The following is a 15,761-nucleotide window of genomic DNA, read 5'->3' on the forward strand; positions in this document are numbered from 1 at the left end:
AGCAGCCATGAACTTGCTCTTTGCTTCACCCCAATTCTTCTACTGATTCCACTATGAATTTTGCTTGGGCATGGCTGTGCCTATTTGTGAAGCTCAGAGCATATTTGCCAAGAAATATTAAATGTTTTTTTTCTATTCTTTCCTTTTTTTTTTTTTTTTTTTTTTAAATAATTTCTAACTTAGATAGTTAATTTGTTCAGAGAATAACTGTTTTCATTTAATGTTTGGTTCATTTCTTTATTTCAGTAGATAAGCATAAGAATAATTGAACTCAAAAATGAAAGAAGACTTCTTTCTAGTTGAGCAGTGGACCAGATAATAAGGCAATTTTAAACTATATGCTAGTATTTTTACCATAGGTAGTTGACTAATAGTGAGTAATTAGTAAAGCATGTGGCACATGTCTGTATGTGCCTTTGCTTCTGTAAAATGTATTAATGGCCTTAGGAGAAGGATACATGTATAATTGTGCTGAATTTAAAAACAGCTGGATTAATTTATAGCATCTTGGAGACTGCTGAAGGAAATTGAAGGTTTGCAACATGCCTCAAAAAACAAGATTATAAGACCTTAGAAACATAAGTGTAAGATGTTAGCAATGGCTTCTGATCTTTAAATGCAAATCACAAATTATCAATCACTAATCATTAAAGGAAGATAACCTGGAAACCGAGTAAAGCTGAATTTAGGGATAATTAATGGAAAAGGAATAAGATGATATATGCAAAACTACAGAAATGACCTTAAGCAGATTCAAGAGCTGATTTGAAGAAAACATTGATATAATTCTCCTGCAAAGCGTTATGTAAGAGTTTAGGTCACAGATGACTCAACCATTTTCCTATAAAAATTTGTCATCAACATTAGGATCTAATGAGGATGTGAAAGATTAAGCATAATGTCAGAGGTAGGGGAGAGAGCAGGAAGTATCTCTGCTTCAGTTTTGACTAAATTATTGAGGCGGAGATATTCAGATAATTTATTCAGTAAGCTTTACTGTTATTATAACTGGATCAACAATTATTTGATTACATTATTTGTTCATTAATTAAACTAACAAGGAATTCTTACCTTCATTTCTATTTCTCTAACCCACATTAATTAGACGGTGTTTTTGTTCCCAAACCCTGTCTTGGAGGACTGACTTAAATATTAGCACAGGAATTTATGGAGAAAATAAGTGAACTAGTCTTTAATTTACATGCAATAATTGATGATGAATGTGGGCATCTCCTAGTTTTAAAGTCTGGCTGACAATCAGGAGGTCTGGAAGAATCTCTCTTTGTCTCAGTTTTGATCAATTACTTTACTGAAAACAAACACGACTGTAATATTTGCAGATGAGAGTCAGACCACTGATGTGCTTTTCTCAATTGAAGTCGAATAGAAGACCATATTCCAGGATCCAGGAATATATGTCACATGGACAAGTTGGCCCTGTATTCTCTGGAAAGCACCTTCACAGGCTGTAGCTGAGGTAATAGCAGCAATATAGGCAGGAGGTCTTGTGCAGAAATGCTAGGCCAGTCACTGAAACATATAAAATGTTAATTTTATAAGCATAACAGCCCTGGAGATATTGAAGCAGTTCAGAACAGAGGTGAGAGAAAATGGAAAAAATTGGAAATCTTTGAAAGACTAGATAATTCCATTTAGTTTATCAAAGAAGAGATACAGTGATCATGATATTGTGACAGTGATAGCAGAGAGTTAGCTGATACAGCAAAGTCATGCTGACATCCACAAGTGGATGGAGAATGCCAATTAACTTCCATATTGAAATCAGCCTCATCTGTGAGAGAATCAGTGTGATTAACTGCTAGAACTAACACAAGGACTTCACAGTGATTATCTGACAGTGAAGTATAAAGTAAGTCTGTTTGCCTTTTTAGAATAGGAACCTTAGCTCATCAAGAAGTCAGAAATTACTGAGTGAAAAGTTGTAGTCATTGCATTGTAGGACATCTGAATCGATTATCATAATAGTTTCCTTTGTCCTTAAATTCTCTGATTTATCAGATCTTTCATTATTTGGGACCAGTGTTAACAGGTTTTATTTCCATGTACCTTGATTTCAAGGTCTTTGTAAATTTTCATGAGAGCTTTGCAAGACTGCAAATCTCCTCAGATGTGCACTTGTGGATGAAAGGATTGGCAGACATTTTGACCTATAAACTGAGCAAATGATTGCAAGGTATCACAGGCCAGAAAACACATAAGAGAAAAATGTTTTCAGTATTAGCTAGAATTAAACACTGAATTTCAAAGGTCCCTAAAAAAAACCCCACCACAACTAAAAAGTCTTCTTTCAACTATGAAAAATAGTCTATGATTAATTATCCATACCCACATGGCTCTGTACTTTCTTGCTGGCCAGGAATTGTGCTATAGTTTCCTTGTATGTTGGCCTAACAATATGTGACATTAATCGCTCATGTAAAAGTGTAGTATAAGTACACATGAGTTATACTACTGAATTATATGAGAATATTTGAGTGCTTGAGACTACTTGCATAATATTTAACAGACTAGCATTTAAACATAAAGTGTACTCATAATAAATAAGCAGCAGGTAGAAGAGTATGGACAGAGTCATAGGAAAAAGAAATGTAATAAAGCCTATTTAAAATTAAAAAAAAAAAAAAAAAAGTGGTTCCCACATCAGTGCATAAAGATTTTCTGCAATGAAAATATACTTCTGCTTAATATGATGCTATATCATAACATGATGTACGACTTTACTAAAGAAAGTGAAAATCATTGTGATCTTAAAGTGAAGCCCTTTCATGGTTGGACTTTTGTTCTACAGCTGCTGTGAGCCTTGGAATAAAGCAAATACAGGACCCTTAAATGAACATCCATACCACTTAGATATAAAGAAGTTCAGTAAAAAGAAAGTCTGAAAAAATGACTCAGTCAAGGAGAAAGATTTAGCGAGCTTTCACTGATAGAAATTATAGGAAAAAAAGCACAAATAATAAACAAGATGTCTGTTGCCCTTCATATGGATATTTATCTGTTTCAATTAAGTTGGCAGTTTGCCACTTTTAAACTTAGTTCTCTCATTCAGACTCTCCTGTCCAAATGAATAGGTTGTGCTTGTACAGCTGAATTAGGCATTTTCAGTCAGACTTTTTCCCTCTTCTGTCTTTTGGAGAGAGTAAATATAAAAGATGCTGATGCACACTCCATATTCAACATAAGGTGCTAAGGATCCATTAGCTGAAGAAAAGTTTAAAAAAACCAACAATTTTAATTAGACAGCTGAAGGTCAGGTTTAAATAGATGTGTAACATTAGCCAAGCTTGACTGGCCATGGTTCAACCCGTGTTTCTGAATGACTATTCAAATATTTATGTTTAGTAAAAGCAAAATACAGAATATACACTACTGAACTTAAAAATGGAAATGAAAAATTTAATTATTTTATTTTTTATTATTTTATTATTTAATTATTGGAAAACTGTGGAAAGTACTTGTGTTTTTGTTTTGGTTTTTTTTGTTTGTTTGTTTTTAACGAAAGGATAATACTTTAATATAGAGTATGTGTTCTTATTTCAGGGTCACTGTTCTCATAAGAGCTTATTCCTCTGTTTCTAGATGTTAGCAGAAAGACATCTAGTGACCTTAACAACACTATATCAAAGTCCCTAAGGGAACTAAAGAGAATCCAAGTCTTAGAGCATCTAGCCATTACTCTTTACAGTGCTCCTCAAATCTGATTGAAATTTATGTTATTAAATGGGGACTGTGAAGATGCACCCAATGTCCCTCCATGGTGTGAATGGGAAGTACCGGGAAAGAAGTTAAAATAGTGTGAAAGCAATCATACATCCCAATGAGGTCTGTTCTTCTGCACCACCTTCTTCACAGACTGCATCCTGCTTTTTATCATTTCTTTCACTTTTATTGTAGTCTTCAGATTTTGAGTGACACACTGATGGACTCAATTTCTTTCCTTGTTATTCTGTGTAATGCTTTCTTAGCTCTTATTCATCTTCTACCTCTTAATGGTGTTCATGCTATCAATTGACATGTAAGTCATACTGATATTATCCTTCATGCTTGTCCTGAATGTGTTGATCTGTATTCTTTTCACAAGGTTGGTTCAGGACATTGGTTTCATTACTTAGAATTACACTGTGGCAAGCTTCCCAATAGGTTTTGATAAACCCCTGCAAACAAAGCCTTTGGATTAGTTGATAGTTATTTCTAAACACTACTGAAAACTTTCATGACTTTTTCATAATGATCAGGCAAGATGACAGTTGAAAAATCATTTTGGTGACAATGCTAATGATATTTTTCCAAATCTTTTCAAGTTTATAAAAGACATTAACAGCATTTGCTCGTCATAGCTGGATGTCTACAATAGCATCATTTTCATTACAAAGCTCATCTCTTGATAGGAAAAATGACATTTATTTTAACATTTCTCTTTCTGAAATTATGCTGTCTTTGGGACATTAATAGGCATGTTTTTGTCTTTCACTGATGAAACTTTCAATCCATTTATTTTGATTTGCTTTGATTTGCATCCATCTTTGGATGATCTTTTTTTTTACCATTGATACAGAGATGAGCCAGCCAATGTCAGCAGCAAAATCAGCATTGTAATTTCTTCATAAATCCATAAGATAATTCTTTTGTGAGCTGTTACTCAAACTAGATGAGCAATAGTTAGATACAGAAAAAAATTTTAACTGCATTGGTGGCCAGTGTTTTTACCCCTTTTAAGTACAGTGCTGCAGTATTTGTTACAGTAGAATCTTTTTTTCAAACTTCTCATCTCCATGTCTTCTGTTAAACTGCTTGAGAAATGCATTTGTTTTGACCAATAGCAACAACAACAACAACAAACCAACAATATTTGAGAAGTTCTTTCTCTGCATTCATGGGCTCGATATTAAAAAAACAAAACAAAACAAAAATAACAACTCCCTTCTCTTCTGTTAGCTGAAAATCAATTTATTTCCTTACAAATTGTGATGCTACACATTTTTGAAACACAGTGAGACTTGCTGCAGTAAGCAAAGTCATCTATTCTTCACAATGCATTATAAAGTCATTTTTTTAATCTTTTCCCCCTTCATTTCACATTCTATTTAAAAGCATATGGGAAGTCTGGAGGGCTGGTTTGTCACTTGCTTAGAGCTGACCTGAACCTGAATGTATCTGTGAAAAATTTGGAATCATCAATGAAAAAGAAGATTCTGATCTGAGTAATGATTCTACATTTTTTGGATTTAAGGGAACTTTAATTCATCTTTTCAGAACATGTACAAGTTATACGTATTAATACCTGTTATCTTGGCTGATGTGGCAGTCTCACTGCAGTATGAATATATGATGCATTATACAGTGCATAATACAAATTTCAGTATATATTAGACATAAGATTTGGAAAGAAGAGAGAAACGTGAGGGAAAAGTAAATTGGGCAATAGCCCAGAGCTGCTGATATTGCTCAGATTTCTCTGTATCAATCCATCAGTGAATCAAGGAATTTCCATGAAAATTTCCTATCTGAGAGAGTCCTGAAATTTTACAGGGCACTTCTTTCTTACTTACTCTGCTCTTTGTTTCTTGCCAGGTCTTTTATTAGTCAATAAGAGCAAAGCAAAGCCATGCACAACTTGCAGTTCTCTGAAGAGGACACGATGATATGCATCTGCCAAACTGTATTGCTAGATCTGACAGGAGTCACAGGAAAAGGGAGACAGTGCAGAGCACTTTGTGTTTGTTATTTTAGGCAAATGAAACAGACAGCCAAAGGTCATAGTAATTGAAATAATCCCTGAGATACTGAGATTCTTTTCTAAATTCATAGATTGATGTAATACAACTCATTTAAATTCAATACTGATGTAGAGAAGAGTCATATCTTGACAGGAAGATGGCCCAAATACACTTTAGTTTCTCTGCTCTTCAACTGCATGGATTTTTACAGGCAATCTCCCACTCCTCAAAGTATTAGAACAGACTAATTGTAACCTTTTCTACAAAGCACAGGAATGAATGGTAGAATTAATGTAGTCTAAATTAAACTAAGGAGTCTAATCAGCTGAACAGCCTTTTGTAAATAGCAGAGAATCAGGTCTCTCAGGTGTTCAGTGTAGCTCAGCCTTCTCACTTTTGTTCTTCTGCTTGTCTCCCCTGTTTCACTGGCTGTGTGGTGCTCAGATAATTTTTAACCTGTGCTGGGAAACACCATTGGATTTCCAATTTCAAATCTACCACAAAAAAAGAGTGGTATCTGTACTGCCAGCAGCTGTATGACTATATTAATGAATGTGGGAACCCAGGTATAAGCAGAACAGTGGTAGGACACTGGATTGCCTACAGAAATGCTAAATCCAGCATGTTTCCCTCTTTCTCCCACATAAGGTTTATTTTAAACCTGAAATTTCATTATCAAAGACACTCCGAGCAGATTTCATCTGATAAAATGCTGTCATTTAAAATGTAGGCTTTCATCTCAAACCACTGATCCACGCCAGGAAAAAGGCAACAAAATTTAGGCTGATTCAGGGTGTACCTCCTTCAGGGAAGAGTACAGCCCTTTTCCCTGATTACTCTTCTGGTATCCATCTACTTCATCTTAAAAGATATACTGGAATGCATGTAAGCTTGAGATTTTAACAATTTTCAAATTCTTTTTTATTAGTTCTTAAGAACCAATTCATTTTGTTTGTATTTCCTTTTGATTTAAGCATGATATTATCTCTTTCACGATTTTGACACAGGATCACACCTGAGCCCCAAGGAAGAGCCAGAGACTTTGCATGCAAGGCTGGGCTGCATGGGGCCAATGGGGGGCAACCAGCCCATGGCAGAGTGGGAGCTCAATGGACTTTAAGATCCCTTCCAAATCAAGCCTTTTCTATGCTTCTGTGCTTCAGTCTGGTTGATGTCATAAATCTTACAGAGTCAGCTTCATTTTATTTATTTTTTTTCCCTATATTTATTTATTTATTCAATTGTAACACTGTTTTCTTTTCACCTTCTGCAGGCCATTCATGATTTTGCTGTCCTTTAGCTTTTCAAGTAATTTCTCCCTGATGTCTGCTTCCTGGCTGAAGAGTACTAACTGGAGGAAATCATCGCAGCCTCATAGACATGCCTCAAATAGAACAGACAAATCACTCCTCAAAAGTGCTAGTTCCTCTTTAATGATTTCCAAGGGAGCCCAAGATGACTAAGCCAGTAACAGACATTTATGCTGTATACTTCTGAATTTACATGAGATCAATCTCACCCTGTTTCCATGAAATACCTCATTTTTTATCAGATGTAAACATAACAAAATTAGTGAGGTGAATCCAGTGTGCAAGAAATGAGTAGAGTGGAAATGGTCAAGGAATATAAATTACTTATAAAATCTGGCTCATTCATTGTATGAAGATATATGGAAATGATAAATCCAGGCTGAGTCACTATGTCAGTTGTTGCTATGCCTTCATTTCTTTCTTTGTTTTTTACTGCAGAATTAATAATAAGGTTTGCAGCTATGAATTCAAGACAAATGCCAGTGTTAGAATAAACTTGATATGTAGTGCTCACAACTGCTAGATATTAATTTATAAACTAAAGATAAACACTACCGTACTAAATTAATGAACCCTATTATTTTCCTTATGAGAAGGTAATGTTAGGCAAACTAAATTTTCTTCTGTTTCTTTAAAAGAATTGCTTTCCTCGTAGCCTAAAGCTTTCCTAATCTTTTCTGGTTGTTAGCATTACTGCACATGATACACACAACTACTTGAAGCCCCAGATGTCAGCTTGTGAAACGTGTTCTCTCAGTGTCTGTGTCTGGCCACTTGGCAGAGGCCTGCATTATCAGCAGTCAGTCACGCTAGCAGCTCCCAGATTGCCTGTGGGTCAGCCATGTGCTTGTGGCTTTTATTAAATTTGTGAGGGGATCTGAGTTCTCCTGGTGCTCTGTTCCATTTAGCTTCATAGATGCTAAGGCCAGAAGGGAATGTAGTAATCATCTAGTCTGCCCCCTACATAACAGAAGACCCAGAATGCTCTGGATTTAATTCATGCATGAAGTAGAGAATATCTTTTAGAGAAAATAAAACAAAACTGTTCTTTTTAATATTTCCAGAATAATATTCTATAACCTAAAGCATTGTTATATAAAACATTATTTATCCCCAGTGTTAAAGTTGTATAGCTTATTACCTGCATGAGTTTCAGCATCCAGCCTTTGACTTCCCTTGTGCTCTCCTAGGTAGAATGAGACATCCACATTTTGTTCTACCTTTCATCAGGTCATGCCTTAAATTTTGCTTTGTTAAACAAAGCAGATATCTCTGTCAGCATTTAACTGTAAGGATTTTTTGTGTTGTCCTGACATGATTATGTACAGATACTGTTTATACATTTCACCAAAATCCTCAGTGAAAATCAAAGGGAATTATGCTAAAATTGTTGCTAATGGAAGGGTTCTCTAGTTTTTTTTAACCTACTTATTATTCGCAAAGTACAAAATGTTTTATTACAATACCAACACCCAACAAATTAAACTAGAACTATAAGGAAGTCATTGCAGAGGCCAAGCCAGTCTATTCACAGCAGTGCATAGAACCAGGACAAGGAACAAGAAGTATAACTTCAAAACAGAGAGGCTGTGGCTAGATATAAGGAGAAGCTTTTTCCCAAAGAGGACAGGTAGGTAATGTCAAAGGCTCTATTTGTGGGCATTTTCAAGCCAAGCAACCTGGCCTGACCCAATGTTCACAGCCTGCTGTGAGCAAGACCTTGGACCAGAGACATCCCAAAGTCCCTTCCAGCCCAAGTGATTTTTATCATTCCACAATTTCATAAGATGCTTCAAGATGCACTCACACAAAAGCATTTCAGCTGCTTATATATTTTTGTAATATCAAAAAGGATTATACATAACAGTTTTGCAAAAATTAAAAGATCTATTAAAAAAAAACAACAACAAAAAACAACCCAACAAAAAACAACAAAACAACCCCAGAAAGAAAAAAAAAAAAAAAAAAGAAAAGCTTCTGACAAATTCTGCAATATCAAAACACCTGCTAATTTGTACCTTCTAACTTTCTATCACTTGTCCTGGTTAGGATCAGGCAGGAATGGACTCATACATTAAAGACAATGTCAATATAAAATATCTGCCCTTCTTGGAATTTTTCTAGTTGCCCAAGGATACAGGGATCCAAGAGAATCAGATCAGAGGCTGTCTCATTATCTACTAATTTCTTTGAAAGCATTTGGAGATCAAAATGCTTTTTAGAACAGCCAATGATGTTTTCATGTTTAACAATATTAAGTGCACATTACATATATTTTGGACCAAGTATCCCTGTGAAATCTGCTGCAATATGATTCAAGGTCATTCTCTCATTACAGCCAAAAGTGGAGGCACAAAATCAGTTTATTTCATGATTTTAATCTGCATCATGTTAATATTAAAATTTTTAATTAATTAACATGTACTGGAAATGCAAGTAACATTCATTGTAGAGATTTATAAATGTGCATTTATATTCTATCTGCACTGCTACCTATATTAGTCAAACTTGTAATCTCATTAAAAAGGTATTTTGTTAGTTTAATAACATATATATTAAGTAAACTGTTGACTGACCTCCCTAATTCTTATTGTGTCTCTTGTTCTATTACCTTGCCCAGACTTGATATGAGGAGGATGCCTAAGGATCACTCCATATATGTGCTGGCACAGCGTTAGCTCTTATCTCCTCCGTCAGCTTCCTCCTTCCTGTAACAGTCATACAAAATTATTATAAATTGTCAGTGGTCATCTACATTAAGCTTTGAAGCAATTTGGGTTTCCTTCCTTGTTAATGTCTATATTCAGAAATTGCTGATGGCTATCTTTAGTAGTTATTGATCAAATATACAATGTTTCATTGTCACACAATAATACTATTTTTGTTGATATATTTAAAGATGTGTAAAATTATCACAGTGTATATTCATACTACAGTTATTATTGGATACTGTTTGCTTCCTTTGCATTCTTGTATATAATTTGGGTTCTAAACCAAATTATATTCAAGTGAATGTCAGCTGACTTAATTCATTTCTTGGGCTTTTACCTGATGATGTTTCCTGAAAAATATTCTTCTACATGGGAAATAAAGGATTTTGTGAAGTTTCCAATAGCTGGTGGGTTGCTCCAAATCACTGTACACCAATATGTGTATGTTCCTTTTTTTTTAATAAACATATTCTTATTCCTCAAAGGACATTCTGTGGGTATATTATTGGGCAACCATGCAAGGCTTTTGTCTGTAGGTGGCTTTGAGATGGAAGGAATGAAGAGAAGCAAAGAGCAAAGGCAGATCTTCTTCTCTGACTAGGACTCTCATTGGAACTGATGCTTCAGGTCCTTTGAGCAGACAGACTCTGGAGTCGGACTCTGAAGAAATAAATGCAGTATTTGACCACATACTAGTGCCATATCAAGGGTGTCATATGTGTAAAAAGAGAGACCTGGAATATATCGTAACCCACCTGTCCAGGTCTCATATACATTTTACCGTAGATTTGAATAGCCACAGATGGTTGATTTTGATCAGAAGAGGATAAAAAGTGATACCAGCATAGGACAGTGGCATAGGGAGAAAAGGCAAAAACATTCATATATTTAAGTAAGTAATTTAATTCATTTCAGAATGATGCAGAATGTGATAGTTTTTTATTAAAGGAAAACCTCTTTTCATTAGAGTGGGAAAAGAAGGGAGGGTAAATAGTACAAACCATTCTGTTAAGTATGGAAACTTGGTTGTAATTCTATAGAATATTTCAATAGTTTAAATTAAATTCTGATATATTCTGGCATTTGCAGTTGCAGTTTCATGGACATCATAGTGAAAAGCTTACAAATTACAGCAGCTGAATATCCATAAATTTCATTTATGTATGTGAATCTAAACTAGGATGATACATAAATATCAGTACTAATCTGACAGATTTTAGTCCTGCAAATCAGCCTGCTCACAGATACCCTAGTTCTTTATTCCATCTTTTCATATTATCTAAAATAGCTTTGCAGAGGTGACATGGGAAGTTGGAATGTATGAGGTATGAAGGAAATTGAAGGAATCCATGCTCATAAAATATAATAGACTTTTTCATCTAAGAAACATATAGCCTATAATAAGTATATGTTTTTAACCTTTAGAAGAGAGTTTAAGAATTATTTTTCTTGCCCTTAAATAATAAATCAAGTGAAAATGTACCATTTACCATAATGGCATCTGATTCCGGTAATGCTTCTGAACTGAATGATTTCAAAATTATGTGTTTAGTACTTCCAAAGACATTCCAAAGTCATTTTTAGTTATATTTTTATATTTTTCTTTTTAGTTACACTGATAATAAGATTGCTAGCATAACAACACAAACTGCTTGTGACTTCCAATAGGCTTACAAGCAGAGACGTTTGCTGGATAGAATCAAGGCAATTTTATCATCTCTGTGTGAGTCACTATAAAATCTGTGAACTGAATAGATTAGATTTCATATACTTTCTTCATGAACAGTATGAACAATTTTTAATCCTTGTTGTTGTTTGTCATTGTAAAAATCCAGTAATGACAAAAGATATTATTTTTTAAGTAAATATTCAAACTATGGAGCTCAGATTCTAAAAGCTGTCTGCCTTTCAGGTTGCTTATTTTCGAATTCCCATGACTAGGATTAATTTTGTGTAACTTTAAGACCCTGTGCAGTAGATACAAACCATAGAAAGAGAGAGAAAAATACTGTCTTTAGATTTAATTGACAGAAACAAACAGTCTCGGAGACAGCTGACCCATCCTTTGCCCAAATATTCACTTATAATTCAAGATTTGACAAAGAGATCATATTGCATGCTAGACATAGCATTAAATGTCACAGTCTTTGCAAGAGGGAAAGAGGCATCAACATACCAATTATTCTCTTTACTTATGAAAAGTGAAAAATACTGTTCCTTTAAATGGAAAAAAAGGAAACATGCCCTTTAATACGGCTTCCTGTTCTTCACAAGAGCATTTAGCTCATTTCACATTCAAAATTAATGCTCTGATGGAGTTAGTGACAGTAATACCGTGATATTTTAGTTAAAGGAAAACAAACAAATAAATAAATAGATAAAGGGATTATCTTGTTTTAAGTTTACCTTTTACAGAATCCATGCCATGTATTACTGAGATCTACATATTCTGATTACAGAGTAAAAAATGGAGACCTTGCATTTGAGATCAATACTGTCCAGGATGTAGGACTGTACTGTATATTTGTATTCTGTCACCAAATCCTGCAAATGATTTATTTTAAGACCATTTATTTTGATACCATTGGTTGGAGGTTAGGGAGGGACAGAAAATCTTCTCTTTCAACTTTAAATCCAAATTGCTGGGTCTGTGTCTCAAAGATCTTTTACTGTTCTGTGGATCCAGGAAATGAATGCTTCAGCGACCACGTGTAACTAAAGTCCCAGTACTTGTGCAGCTGTCTTAAATAATCTCCTAAAGGAATATTTTGGCCCTCAGTGTTTGTTTCAGCGAGATATTTGGTTATGATCTGGAAATGAGAGTTCACAAAATAGAGGTGCAATACACGACACTAACAACTAGTTTGCTTTTTTTTTTTCCCTTTCATCTGTATATGATGAAGCAAAAAGGATCAGGGTTTGAATATCTGATCACAGGAAACATTTGGAAGCAACATTGCAAGTTTTAGGTTCATTAAAATTGTTACTGATACAGATCAGAAAAAGTAGCTGTGCTAAAGATGTAGCTAGGTAAGATATTATTTATTTTAATTCATCTACCATATAGGTATTTGTTGGAACTGATCTGGTATAAATGGCTTTGCATAAAAATATGTAAAATCCCATCCACACTCAAAATAATTGTGCTGCTGCATAATTAAATTACTGTAGTATCACCTGTAGAACTATTCCTTTTGAGCATTATTCAACATGTAGAAACAGAAAAAAAATATACATAGAAACATGCCGGCCAGGGGGCAGCATTGAGACCAGAAAGTGAACAGAAGCTGTGAGCTGCACAGTGGAGGCAAAGGAATTTGCCCCGTGATCATACTAGAAGAGGTGGGGAGACAGAACTCCAACCACAAGGCCAGGCTGCTCATCCATGGATGGACAATTGTTTGGACAATTGTCAAACTTTCATTTTGCTGTGGCAGGGGAAGTGAAGCATCCCATTATTCTGTTACATTTGTGTGTGGTCTCCTTGGTGTGTGCGTGCTTGTGCTCTGTCTTGCAGTCACTCTCTTGCTCTCTGAAGTAAAACAGGTAAGTTTTTCTTTCAGCATCTTTTGGTTAAGCCAGACAACATGAAACAGGTGCTATTTATCCTGTGGGTTTACCCCAGTACTTCACATAGCATTGTCAGAAACAAATTGCAAACTGTCTACAGTCTTGTCCAGGAAATATTGAGAGATTAATTTCCACAATAACTTTTTCAGTATGTGCAGGCAACACTAATTGGAGCAGCAGAAAGTTATTAGCTTTGCAACCTCTTTCTGTATGCGTCTAATTTAAATGGCTCAACTAACTTTAAAAAGAAGTGCCCAAGAAACATTTAGATGTGGCAATAAGGGACGTTTTAATGGGGAAATATTGGTGTTAGGTGGACAAATGGACTAAATGATCTCAGAGATCTTTTCCAACATTGATGATTTGGTGATTCTATGAAAAAAAAAATAAAAATGCACAGGAATATTCATATATAAAGAAATGGAAAAAGTACATGCTTAAAGAAAAAAAATAAAGGATTACCTGACTCTCTTGCTCAAATATTAAAATCAGCATGCAGAACTATTACTTTAATTTTGGTCTATTAGTCCTTATGAACTTAAATATATTTTCCTTTTTACATCTAATGATAAAGGTAAAGATAACAGTGTCTCATCAACAGTGTGCCTAGAAAAAGGAAAAAAAATAGTATGCTAATTCCCAGAAGAAATCAGTATGAAAGAAGCAGTCACCGAACCCCCTTGAAGGGCAGTATTCATACTGTTATTTACAAATTATGAAACAGTTTTTCAGTATATGATGAGAAACATGAATCCTAAACTAAAGAAGAAAGTTGCCAACAGGAGAAATTGTTCCTTTGATTTTGCATACCTTTCATTTTCAAGCTTTAAGCAGTGATCTCATGGACTATTTTTGCCATTATAAAAAAATTTACTGATATTGCACTCACAATTAGCCAATATTTGTTTTATATTTGCTGTACAAACACAATCTGAAAAAAATAAGGTGATGTTCTAATGAAGATTCTGCAAACCCAAATCTTGGTTAATAACTTTGCTTAGAATTAGAATGCTGTAATTTTTTTATTATTATTGTTCCTAGAGACCTATTAGTACCTAACCTTAATTAGTAATTTTATGTTCAATATTTATAGTTTTGATTACATAATATTGACTTATTCTTTACTTTAGATTAAAGGGCTAAATTTGAAGCATTCAGCTTCTTCATAGACTGCCAGCAAAAGTGTTTACAGATGTACTAATTATTCTTGGTTATGTAAACATTTGTGACATTGAATTTGGTTTAACAAGGACAAGCGTCAGGGATGAGATTCTTATAAATTCATTGTTAAAATGCAAATGTTTCCAGCCTTGTAAAGAAAGATAATATTGTTTCTCAAAACTTTCTGTATCTCCTTTCTGAACATAGAACAAGGAAGAAAAATGACGATTCTCAACCTATTTGTTAACTGCTGTTCTTGTCCTGCTCCCCAACAAAATGCTATGCCTAACTTAGACCAAAGTAGGATTTCTCTGTTCTCTTCAGCTCCCTATTGGCCACATTTATACACTTCTATTTTATTATTATTATTATTATTTTGTTTTTGGAAGCAACGCTTTATGAGATGTGTAGATGAACTGAAGTTTAGGAGAAATCATTAAGAATGACAGCAGTCTAAGAAAGTACATTTAGAGGAAAAAAATGAGAAAAGTTTATTTGTTCTGGAGATTAGGTAAGGGATATTAAATGAATCTTTTATTTTGTATTGACAAGTGGTACCTCTCAGGGGACCAGTGCTACTCAGCATCTTCATCAACAACACTGACAGTAGGATCAATTTCACCCTCAGCAAGTTTTGGATGGCACCAAGCTGTGTGGTTTGGCCAACATGCCTGAGGGACAGGATGCCATTCAGAATGTCTTAGACAGGCTCAAACGGTGGGCCAGGTAATCCCCATGAGGTTCAACACATCCATTGACAGGGTCTCACAACTGTGTTGTGGCAACCTCCAGCATCAATATAAGCTGGAGGATGTAAGGATAGAGAACAGCCCTACTGAATAAGACTTGGGGTTACTGGTGGATGAGAAGCTGGACGTGAGCCAGGAATGTGTCCTTGCAGCCCAGAAAGCCAACCATATCCTGGTCTGCATCTAAACAAGCGTGGTCAGCAGGTCAAGGGAGATGATTCTGACCCCCTACTCTGTGCAAGCGAGACCTCACTTGGAGTACTGTATTTAGATGTGGAATCCTCAGTACAGGAGAGATGTGGACCTATTGGAGAGTGTCCAGAGGAGGGCCACAAAAAGAAACCAAGCTATGAAACACCTCCCTTATGATGACAGTCTTCTGCAAATGGGATTGTATACTAGAGGGTCTATCCCATCCATAAATAGCTAAGTTTTTATATCTATGTCAAGGGGAATACATCACCACCATTGTATTAATACAGCAGTTTCATCAGGCAAATGAGGCTTTCTGACTCTTATTAA

Source organism: Coturnix japonica, chromosome 1 (genome assembly GCF_001577835.2).
Source record: "Coturnix japonica isolate 7356 chromosome 1, Coturnix japonica 2.1, whole genome shotgun sequence".
In the NCBI taxonomy this organism is placed as follows: domain Eukaryota; kingdom Metazoa; phylum Chordata; class Aves; order Galliformes; family Phasianidae; genus Coturnix; species Coturnix japonica.